We start from the raw sequence: 11,658 nt of genomic DNA, 5'->3' as shown, positions 1-11,658 counted from the left end.
ATAGTCCTACTGCCCTGCTCACCCGCTCTTCCTCCACACCCGCTCTGACTTCCTCCTGGATCAGGTGGTGCCTTTCCTTCCCATGGGCCTGGCTGATGAGGATCTTCGGGAAGTAACCCAAGCCTGCTCTGCCTGTTGCCACAGTGCCTACCAATGCCTTCTGTCTTAGGCATGACTCTGCCAGCTCCACTGCTTCCCATGCCTTCCACTTCCTTCCTGTCCTCACCTCGATGCCGGCTGCTGACATTTTGCAGTCCTTTGAGTCCCTGTACTGTAGAACTTCTCTGGTGTGTGCCACCATGAACTCTTCTGTGAGACCACTGAGAGGAAGCTGCAGGATGGTACTCGTTCCGTACAGGGCAGCACTGGTAAGGTTGCGAGGATGTCCCAGCCACTTTCGAAGAAAGCCACTGATCTTCCTCTCTAGAGACTCAACTGCTGTTATTGGGACTGCATAAATCAACAGGGGCCACAGGATGCGGGGCAGGATTGAATGCTGGTAGATCCAGGCTTTAAACCTACCAGACAGGCCAGACTTGTCTACCTTGGTGAGCCAGGTTCCAAGTTCTAAGCTGGCCTTCTGGATGGCTGCTGAGTCCTTCAGGGTGGAGTCGAAGAGTTTCCCCAACTCTTCACGGGTTGCTCCGTGATGGTTGGGATGACAGTTCCTGAGATGGAAAAGCGGAACTTGTCACTCACCTTCCCCTTCTTCAGCACCATGGATCGTGATTTGGAGGGCTTGAAGCTCATCCTTGCCCAGGTGATGAGCTTTTCGAGCCCTTGCAGGATCCACCTGCACCCCGGGACCGACATGGTTGTTACGGTGAGGTCATCCATATAGGCTCTGATGGGGGGCTGTCGTACACCTGACTTGGTCAGGGGCCCTCTGCATTCCACCTCAGCTGACTTGACCACCATGTTCATGGCTAGGGAGAAGAGGACAACAGAGATGGTGCAGCCTGTAATTATCCCTTTCCCAATGCGATGCCAGTCCGATGTCTCTGACCCAGAAGTAAATCTCATCCTGAAGTTATTGTAATAATCCAGGATGAGGTCCTTGATCTTACTGGGAACATGGTGGAGGTGGAGAGCGAGCTCAACCAGCTTGTGTGGTATGGACCCGTAGGCGTTGGCCAGGTCCAACCACAACACAGCTAGGTCGCCTTTGTTCTCATGGGCCTCTCTGATGAGTTGCGTGATGACCCCAGTGTGTTCCAAGCAGCCAGGAGCAGAGATCCCTCCCTTCTGTACTGATGGGTCAATATAGCTGTTCTTGAGGAGGAACTCGGTCAGTCTTCGTGAGACGATGCTAAAAAACACCTTCCCTTCCACGCTCAGCAGTGAGATGGATCGAAACTGACTGATGTCTCGTGAGTTCTCCTCTTTGGGGATCCAAACTCCCTCAGCATGCCTCCTGGAAAAAGTTTTAGATCTTTGAGTTCATCTCATACAAAATGGAGCAAAACCAAAAGTGTTGCGTTTATATTTTTGTATATATATAGTCACTGTTTTAATCAGGTAAATGTGAATAATGTGTGTGTCTACAGAGAGGAATTAAATGATAACCTCTGAAACAAATAACTTTTTAAAGTGCCTTTCGAGCCAGGGCTAATTATAATGCTGTGCAAAATGATAAACCTCTGTATCTTACAATTAAGTAAATTTTTTCCATGTCGGTAGCATTAAAAATGACGACCCTTCACATCATTACCTACAGTCTGCTGCTGCAGATGACAAGAATTGTGCAATAATAATTGACTTTTCTTCTCCTTCCAGCATGTGAACACAGCATTTGTGGTTGCACTGTTGCGTCATAGCGAGAAGGTCCTAAGTTCGATTCACATGTGGTCCTTTCTGTGTGAATTTTGCATGTTTTGGGAGCATGGTGACTTAGTGGTTAGGACTGTTGGCGCACAGCAAGAAGGTCATGGCACTGATTCCCACCTGTGGCCTTTCTGTGTGGAGCTTGCATGTTCTCCCCATGTTTGTGTGAGTTTCCTCGGGGTGCTCTGGTTTCCCCTCACATTTAAAGACATGCAGGTTAGATGAATTGGAAACTTTATAATTGTCCAGGTCTCCTTTGCAAAAGAGATCTCAATCTCAATGGGACTAACATGATTAAATTCTATTTGTTTGTGTTGGTTCCCTCCAGCTCCACTTCCAAAGACATGCAGGTTCAGTGAATTGGTGTCTCTAAATTGACCATAGCTGTGAGTAAGCATGTGAATGTGTATATGCAGTGGTGGGCACAGATAAACAAAAAATTAACTTTGATAACAGATAATCAGATAACTGAAAAGTTATCTTTGATAAAGATAAAACAATAAACCACCCAAAAATGTATCAGAAGTTACAGATAACCAATAATTTCCAATATTATCTCTGACACATCTACAACTAGTAGTAGAAAAAAAAAATAGATTATAATAATATTAAAACAACAACAGACCCCAACAATGAGACCACACTTTTCTTTCAAAATTTGGCCCCTGCTGGAAGCTGTTGTTTACTACAGCGCTACCAGCACAGAGGCACCCCGAGAGCAGCCATAAAGCCAACTCTCCATCAATTATGACACCCCGGTCAGGCACAGGTCTTGAAAAATAAAGTCATGCTGACTTATGGTTTTGATTATAAATAACATTAATACCGATAGAATAACTCCATTAATGTCAATTATGTCATTTGTACAAAGTTAAAATATAACATATATCTTTTAATGTTGAATAATGCACTAATTCTGAGGTTTTGTAACAAACAGACAGATCGCAAAGGATTCTGGGTAAAAGTGCCTCTGCTAAACACTGGCTGAGTCTCTCTTTTTGGAGCGAGGCCGAGGGAAGGCGAAGGGTTACAAATCCCTCCATTTGGAGGGGTAGGAGGAGCTTACTGCTGTCTCTGAAAAAACAAACATGGCGCTGAAAGAGCCGCATAAATGAAGCGGATTTCATTACAAATTATGCTGTTCAGAAAGTTATAACTTGCCAAAAACCTTTACAGGCAGTTGTCTATGACAGCAACGTGTATGCTGCTGGATGCATGTTGGATATGTTGTCGTTCTGAAAATATCGTAACGTCGCTCGTGCGCTGAGGTGTTAAAATGCACATACACACAAACGCTACGATAAGACACTTATATCTCCCAACGGAGAAAATCATGATAAAGTGTAAGCGCGTTAATTTGTATGTGTCATAAATCGTTGATAATAGCAATCCTGCTGTTGGATTCAAGGTCTGTAACGTTGTGGTGTATTTTTGTAAACAAACGGAGCCCTGAATACACACTCATCTAATAAGCTTTCAGGCAGAAAATGAAAGTTTCATCAATGGGAATAAGTTGGAAAATATATACACACACGTATATGTGTAACACATAACTGACGTCATAATGACTGATATATTTTGTCAAGGAAATTTCTAAAGGAAATAAGGCTGGATGCAAAAATGGGAGAATTTGAAAAAGAAATAAGGTTGTAATTCCATTAAAAAAGTGAAACTTGTATATGTATACATTCATTGCAGCACACAAAAAAAAGCCATTTGCAAAGCCAAAAGTTGATTTGATCATCTCTGACATAACCACCGGGGTCAAAATAAATAGACACTGCTGTCTACTGGTTCCCACAACGCTTAGTGAACCTACTGACCAGTAGATGGCAGTAGAGGCCTTGAAACAAAATTCCAGATACGTAATACCCTGTCTGCTACCATTTAAAATATGCGTGTGAATTAACAAACGCAAATAAAACCAACTCTATAAATGCAGAGAAATATATTCAAGAGAGTTTTTATGACAAGCGGCTGCTCTTCTTGTTTGCAAAGGTATAGCTGTGCGTCTGTTACAAAAACTTTAACAGGTGAGTGCTAAACTAATTTTAAAATGCTTGTCACTGTTCAGCTTTTTTATTTTGTTCAGCGTTTAACCAATGAGTTATCGGTTTAAAGTTATCGGACAAAGATTAATCAGAAGATAATTGGTCTGATAATGGTTTTTAAATTATCTAAAAAGATAATCCGATAAAGAAAACATTATCTTCGATAATTATCTGTTATCTGATTATCGGAAATGTGCCCACCACTGTCTATATGTGCCCTGTGATAGACTGGTGGCCTGCCCTGGTTGTACCCCATCCCCTTGCCCAGTGTGCACTGGGATAGGCTCCAGCTCCCCCGTGAGCTGGATATATGTGTACGTAATGTATTCCATTACACCTATTAACTGTGCAGTCACAGAACTGTGAAATGTATTTTTTAATACAGATTTGACTGTAACAGCAAAATTTTATTAATGTTCATTTTTATTCAGTTCTTGGTGTCCTCATATGTGAGTTAATGCTGTTTCTTGGTGAAAGTGGTCATATGCCAATGAGAGTGATCAGATTAAGAGTATCTGATAATGTCTTTGTCACCTGCTCTATTGATGAGCAGCAGGGCTCAGAAAAAGAAATACAAAACCTGGAGCAGTGGTGTCGTGACAGGTTGAATAGATTAGTTATTTTATAGGCTGCTGAAGTTGCTGTCATTTTCTTCAATAATTACATTAAAGTGGTGTTACGTGCAGCACTTTTCCTCACCACACATCTGTACCAGAGGCACAGCCACTGCAGAATGTGTGTTGCTCATAGGTGTGTGAGTGTGAATTGCCCAGGAGAACAAGCTGTGTTCATTCTGAATGGGTAAATGAGGTGGAAACAGTATTACACTTCTTCAAGCCGTGCCCACAAAACTGACCTTTGAAAAGATCTTTCTTGTGCTCCACATTACTCAAATACAACATGAAATTGAAAACAAGATTGCTGCCAAAAACTGGCTGCATACTGTATCCCTGATGATGTACAGCAACAATATAGAATTACGGTTGCATCATCAGGCAAAAAGCGGCAGCCAAATCAGCAACATTATGTGTTTAGATCGCAAAAAGATTAGCTCCCTTGGAGGTCTAGTGGTTAGGATTTGGCACTCTCACTGCTGTGGTCACAGTTCGATTCCTGGTCAGAGAAATGGTAAATGGACTGCATTTATATAGCACTTTTCCATCTGCATCAGATGCTTAAAGCCCACTGCACACTGGGAGCAAACAGGGGATTAAGGACCTTCCCCAAGGGCCCTTAGTGATTTTACGGTCAGGCTGGAATTTGAACCAAGGATCCTCTGGTCTCCAGCCCAACACTTAACCACTAGACCATTACCTCCTCCTAAATATGTGAACAAGAACCATATAAGAAATCTTTTGTAAATTTCCCATCATGGGACTACTAAAGGATTATCTTACTTTGCATTAGCATCACACTATGATCTTCCCTCCAACCCTAAAGTGCTTATAACCGTATTACGTCCACCAAGGACGTAATAAAATCATCAGCATTTATTTATTTATTTATTATTATTTATTTTGACCAAAGTTTCACCACAGATACATATTAGGCCATGGAAGTCTCCTTTAAATTTTGGTTGTGATCCAGATCCAGATTCTGGATCAATATTTCACTTTATATACTTTGAGGGGTTATGGTTAATTTGCACCATAGATAGATACTGTATTAGGGCATGGAAGACTCCACTGAATTTGGGAGGTGATCCGGATCTGGATTGGTGGACATCAGAAATATCTAATTGCTCTTGTTGTTGTGTTAATGTGAAATCACTTAATATTTGAGTTTTGTCAGAACATTTCAAAGTGGCCTCCATTGTAAAAAATATCATAAAATAGACATAAAAAGATAATAAATACAGCACAAAAAACACATCATGTAAACCAACAAATGGACATTTTTATGAGCTCAAATGACAATATGGATACATACTTTCCAGTTTTGTCATCTTTGGAAATGCAGTTTAAAAACTGAACCATGCAATGACAATGCTCATTTAGTTTTTTGGTTTGCTCACAGAATAAATAATAAACTCCATTTTGTGAAAAGAGGATATATACTGGAGATTTAATTGATATGTTGTATAATGTAGTAACCATTTTCCAATACCATTATATTATGGGAGGGATTGAGATAAAAGTAGGGGTGCCCTCTTTTTTTTAACAGTACAAAATAGCTCTTGAACCTTGGCAAACAGTGGGAGCTCCTAAAAAAATTATCAGGTGGGACAATTTTTTTTTTTTTTTTTTTCTGATAGTGATTAAGGTGACCCATACATTAAGCAAGGCGATCCTGTCAATTAGTTGTTAGCTGAATAACTCATACACCAATACCTCCACTAGATGGTAGCATACAACAGAAAAAAATCCCCCTCGTGCTTCATAAATTAATTCAATCAATCAATTCAATCAATTTTTTATATAGCGCCAAATCACAACAAACAGTTGCCCCAAGGTGCTTTATATTGTAAGGCAAGGCCATACAATAATTATGTAAAACCCCAACGGTCAAAACGACCCCCTGTGAGCAAGCACTTGGCTACAGTGGGAAGGAAAAAACTCCCTTTAACAGGAAGAAACCTCCAGCAGAACCAGGTTCAGGGAGGGGCAGTCTTCTGCTGGGACCGGTTGGGGCTGAGGGGAGAGAACCAGGAAAAAGACATGCTGTGGAGGGGAGCAGAGATCGATCACTAATGATTAAATGCAGAGTGGTGCATACAGAGCAAAAAGAGAAAGAAACAGTGCATCATGGGAACCCCCCAGCAGTCTACGTCTATAGCAGCATAACTAAGGGATGGTTCAGGGTCACCTGATCCAGCCCTAACTATAAGCTTTAGCAAAAAGGAAAGTTTTAAGCCTAATCTTAAAAGTAGAGAGGGTGTCTGTCTCCCTGATCTGAATTGGGAGCTGGTTCCACAGGAGAGGAGCCTGAAAGCTGAAGGCTCTGCCTCCCATTCTACTCTTACAAACCCTAGGAACTACAAGTAAGCCTGCAGTCTGAGAGCGAAGCGCTCTATTGGGTGATATGGTACTACAAAGTCCCTAAGATAAGATGGGACCTGATTATTCAAAACCTTATAAGTAAGAAGAAGAATTTTAAATTCTATTCTAGAATTAACAGGAAGCCAATGAAGAGAGGCCAATATGGGTGAGATATGCTCTCTCCTTCTAGTCCCCGTCAGTACTCTAGCTGCAGCATTTTGAATTAACTGAAGGCTTTTTAGGGAACTTTTAGGACAACCTGATAATAATGAATTACAATAGTCCAGCCTAGAGGAAATAAATGCATGAATTAGTTTTTCAGCATCACTCTGAGACAAGACCTTTCTGATTTTAGAGATATTGCGTAAATGCAAAAAAGCAGTCCTACATATTGTTTAATATGCGCTTTGAATGACATATCCTGATCAAAAATGACTCCAAGATTTCTCACAGTATTACTAGAGGTCAGGGTAATGCCATCCACAGTAAGGATCTGGTTAGACACCATGTTTCTAAGATTTGTGGGGCCAAGTACAATAACTTCAGTTTTATCTGAGTTTAAAAGCAGGAAATTAGAGGTCATCCATGTCTTTATGTCTGTAAGACAATCCTGCAGTTTAGCTAATTGGTGTGTGTCCTCTGGCTTCATGAATAGATAAAGCTGGGTATCATCTGCGTAACAATGAAAATTTAAGCAATACCGTCTAATAATACTGCCTAAGGGAAGCATGTATAAAGTGAATAAAATTGGTCCTAGCACAGAACCTTGTGGAACTCCATAATTAACTTTAGTCTGTGAAGAAGATTCCCCATTTACATGAACAAATTGTAATCTATTAGACAAATATGATTCAAACCACCGCAGCGCAGTGCCTTTAATACCTATGGCATGCTCTAATCTCTGTAATAAAATTTTATGGTCAACAGTATCAAAAGCAGCACTGAGGTCTAACAGAACATGCACAGAGATGAGTCCACTGTCCAAGGCCATAAGAAGATCATTTGTAACCTTCACTAATGCTGTTTCTGTACTATGATGAATTCTAAAACCTGACTGAAACTCTTCAAATAGACCATTCCTCTGCAGATGATCAGTTAGCTGTTTTACAACTACCCTTTCAAGAATTTTTGAGAGAAAAGGAAGGTTGGAGATTGGCCTATAATTAGCTAAGATAGCTGGGTCAAGTGATGCTTTTTAAGTAATGGTTTAATTACTGCCACCTTAAAAGCCTGTGGTACATAGCCAACTAACAAAGATAGATTGATCATATTTAAGATTGAAGCATTAAATAATGGTAGGGCTTCCTTGAGCAGTCTGGTAGGAATGGGGTCTAATAAACATGTTGATGGTTTGGATGAAGTAACTAAGGAAAATAACTCAGACAGAACAATCGGAGAGAAAGAGTCTAACCAAATACCGGCATCACTGAAAGCAGCCAAAGATAACGATACGTCTTTGGGATGGTTATGAGTAATTTTTTCTCTAATAGTTAAAATTTTGTTAGCAAAGAAAGTCATGAAGTCATTACTAGTTAAAGTTAATGGAATACTCAGCTCAATACAGCTCTGACTCTTTGTCAGCCTGGCTAAAGTGCTGAAAAGAAACCTGGGGTTGTTCTTATTTTCTTCAATTAGTGATGAGTAGAAAGATGTCCTAGCTTTACGGAGGGCTTTTTTATAGAGCAACAGACTCTTTTTCCAGGCTAAGTGAAGATCTTCTAAATTAGTGAGACGCCATTTCCTCTCCAACTTACGGGTTATCTGCTTTAAGCTACGAGTTTGTGAGTTATACCACGGAGTCAGACACTTCTGATTTAAAGCTCTCTTTTTCAGAGGAGCTACGCATCCAAAGTTGTCTTCAATGAGGATGTAAAACTATTGACGAGATACTCTATCTCCCTTACAGAGTTTAGGTAGCTACTCTGCACTGTGTTGGTATATGGCATTAGAGAACATAAAGAAGGAATCATATCCTTAAACCTAGTTACAGTGCTTTCTGAAAGACTTCTAGTGTAATGAAACTTATTCCCCACTGCTGGGTAGTCCATCAGAGTAAATGTAAATGTTATTAAGAAATGATCAGACAGAAGGGAGTTTTCAGGGAATACTGTTAAGTCTTCTATTTCCATACCATAAGTCAGAACAAGATCTAAGATATGATTAAAGTGGTGGGTGGACTCATTTACTTTTTGAGCAAAGCCAATAGAGTCTAATAATAGATTAAATGCAGTGTTGAGGCTGTCATTCTCAGCATCTGTGTGGATGTTAAAATTGCCCACTATAATTATCTTATCTGAGCTAAGCACTAAGTCAGACAAAAAGGTCTGAAAATTCACAGAGAAACTCACAGTAACGACCAGGTGGACGATAGATAATAACAAATAAAACTGGTTTTTGGGACTTCCAATTTGGATGGACAAGACTAAGAGACAAGCTTTCAAATGAATTAAAGCTCTGTCTGGGTTTTTGATTAATTAATAAGCTGGAATGGAAGATTGCTGCTAATCCTCCACCCCGGCCCGTGGCTACGAGCATTCTGACAGTTAGTGTGACTCGGGGGTGTTGACTCATTTAAACTAACATATTCATCCTGCTGTAACCAGGTTTCTGTAAGGCAGAATAAATCAATATGTTGATCAATTATTATATCATTTACCAACAGGGACTTAGAAGAGAGAGACCTAATGTTTAATAGACCACATTTAACTGTTTTAGTCTGTGGTGCAGTTGAAGGTGCTATATTATTTTTTCTTTTTGAATTTTTATGCTTAAATAGATTTTTGCTGGTTATTGGTGGTCTGGGAGCAGGCACCGTCTCTACGGGATGGGGTAATGAGGGGATGGCAGGGGGAGAGAAGCTGCAGAGAGGTGTGTAAGACTACAACTCTGCTTCCTGGTCCCAACCCTGGATAGTCACGGTTTGGAGGATTTAAGAAAATTGGCCAGATTTCTAGAAATGAGAGCTGCTCCATCCAAAGTGGGATGGATGCCGTCTCTCCTAACAAGACCAGGTTTTCCCCAGAAGCTTTGCCAATTATCTATGAAGCCCACCTCATTTTTGGACACCACTCAGACAGCCAGCAATTCAAGGAGAACATGCGGCTAAACATGTCACTCCCGGTCTGATTGGGGAGGGCCCAGAGAAAACTACAGAGTCCGACGTTTTGCAAAGTTACACACCGATTTAATGTTAATTTTAGTGACCTCCGATTGGCGTAACCGGGTGTCATACTGCCGACGTGAATTACAATCTTACCAATTTACGCTTAGCCTTAGCCAGCAGTTTCAAATTTCCTTCAATGTCGTCTGCTCTGGCCCCCGGAAGACAATTGACTATGGTTGCTGGTGTCGCTAACTTCACATTTCTCAAAACAGAGTCGCCAATAACCAGAGTTTGATCCTCAGCGGGTGTGTCGTCACGTGGGGAAAAAACGGTTAGAAATGTGAACGGGTTGGCGGTGTACACGGGGCTTCTGTTTAGGGCTACGCTTCCTCCTCACAGTCACCCAGTCAGCCTGCTTTCCCGGGTTGCTCGGGATCTGCCAGGGGGGAACTAACGGCGGCTAAGCTACCTTGGTCCGCACCGACTACAGGGGCCTGGCTAGCTGTAGAATTTTCCACGGTGCGGAGCCGAGTCTCCAATTCGCCCAGCCTGGCCTCCAAAGCTACGAATAAGCTACACTTATTACAAGTACTGTTACTGCTAAAGGAGGCCGAGGAATAACTAAACATTTCACACCCAGAGCAGAAAAGTGCGGGAGAGACAGGAGAAGCCGCCATGCTAAACCGGCTAAGAGCTAGTAGCTACGCTAAGCTAGCGGATTCCTAAAAACACGCAAAGTGAATAATGTGTAAATAATTTAGAGGTGATTCAGCAGAAGGAGTGCTTTAGTTAAGGCACGTAAAGATTACACTGGGAAACAAATCGTAATCTAGATAACTAGATCAATCTAACTGCGCAGATTAAACAGCTAACAGATACAGAAAAACACCGCTGTGCTCCGGAACAGGAAGTGATACAATACCGCAGTGAGAGCCAACCACCAGTAGAGGCAAGCAAGGATAAAAAAAACATACACAAGGAACACAACTGGAGAAGAAAAACTCTCTTCTTTGGCATCTCTGTCAGTTGAGAAGAAGCAGCAAGGACACCTGCACAATGCTATTACTGAATGCCTTGTAAAAAAAAAAAAAAAAAAAAAAAAAAAAAAAAGGGATGGATTTTATTTCCAAGTAATGGAAATGGAGTGTTACTTTTCAATGCCTTCTCATATGGGCTATAATGAACATTTTTTTTTTCTTTTAATTGTTTACATGTGTTGTTTGACCGTATTGATTGATGTTGAGCTTAACTGGGGCGCATGGAAAAGACTTGCTCATTGCATTAGTGGCTGTTCATTATTTGCAAAGTGACTCATATTTTAGCAAATTGCTCATTGATATATTGATTAATAATTGATTGATGTATGCATTTGGATGCACTGTTGCTTTACTTGGCATATTTTAATTATTTGCATATTGTTGGATGCCTGTGGTATGGTGTGAAGCATGGCCGTTGTGTTGTCCTGTACAATGTGCATTTTGTTTACATAGATTATAGTTGACTGATGTCGACTGAAGGCCTTGACTGAAACCTGCACTGCATGCCTCTGAAAACATTTTAGATCTTTGAATTCAGCTCATGAAAAATTGGAGCCAAAGCAACTGTGTGTTTTTTTGTTCATTGTCTGTATATATATATATATATATATATATATATATACAATTTTTATTTTTTTTTAGTTTAATTATATATAGAAAATTTT

At 40.7% G+C, this 11,658-nt stretch overlaps 1 protein-coding gene across 1 annotated transcript in view; it reads left to right on the top strand.

Annotated features, from left to right (window-relative positions):
* The window catches only part of LOC117522767 (adhesion G protein-coupled receptor A3), a 1,389,271-nt gene that overhangs the window by 645,283 nt on the left and 732,330 nt on the right, over positions 1-11,658 (top strand). The gene's annotated exons all lie outside the window — the stretch shown is intronic.

This window comes from Thalassophryne amazonica, chromosome 13 (assembly GCF_902500255.1).
Source record: "Thalassophryne amazonica chromosome 13, fThaAma1.1, whole genome shotgun sequence".
In the NCBI taxonomy this organism is placed as follows: domain Eukaryota; kingdom Metazoa; phylum Chordata; class Actinopteri; order Batrachoidiformes; family Batrachoididae; genus Thalassophryne; species Thalassophryne amazonica.
The sequence above is the reverse complement of the archived record's forward strand: the minus strand, read 5'-3'. Positions and strand labels throughout refer to the sequence as shown.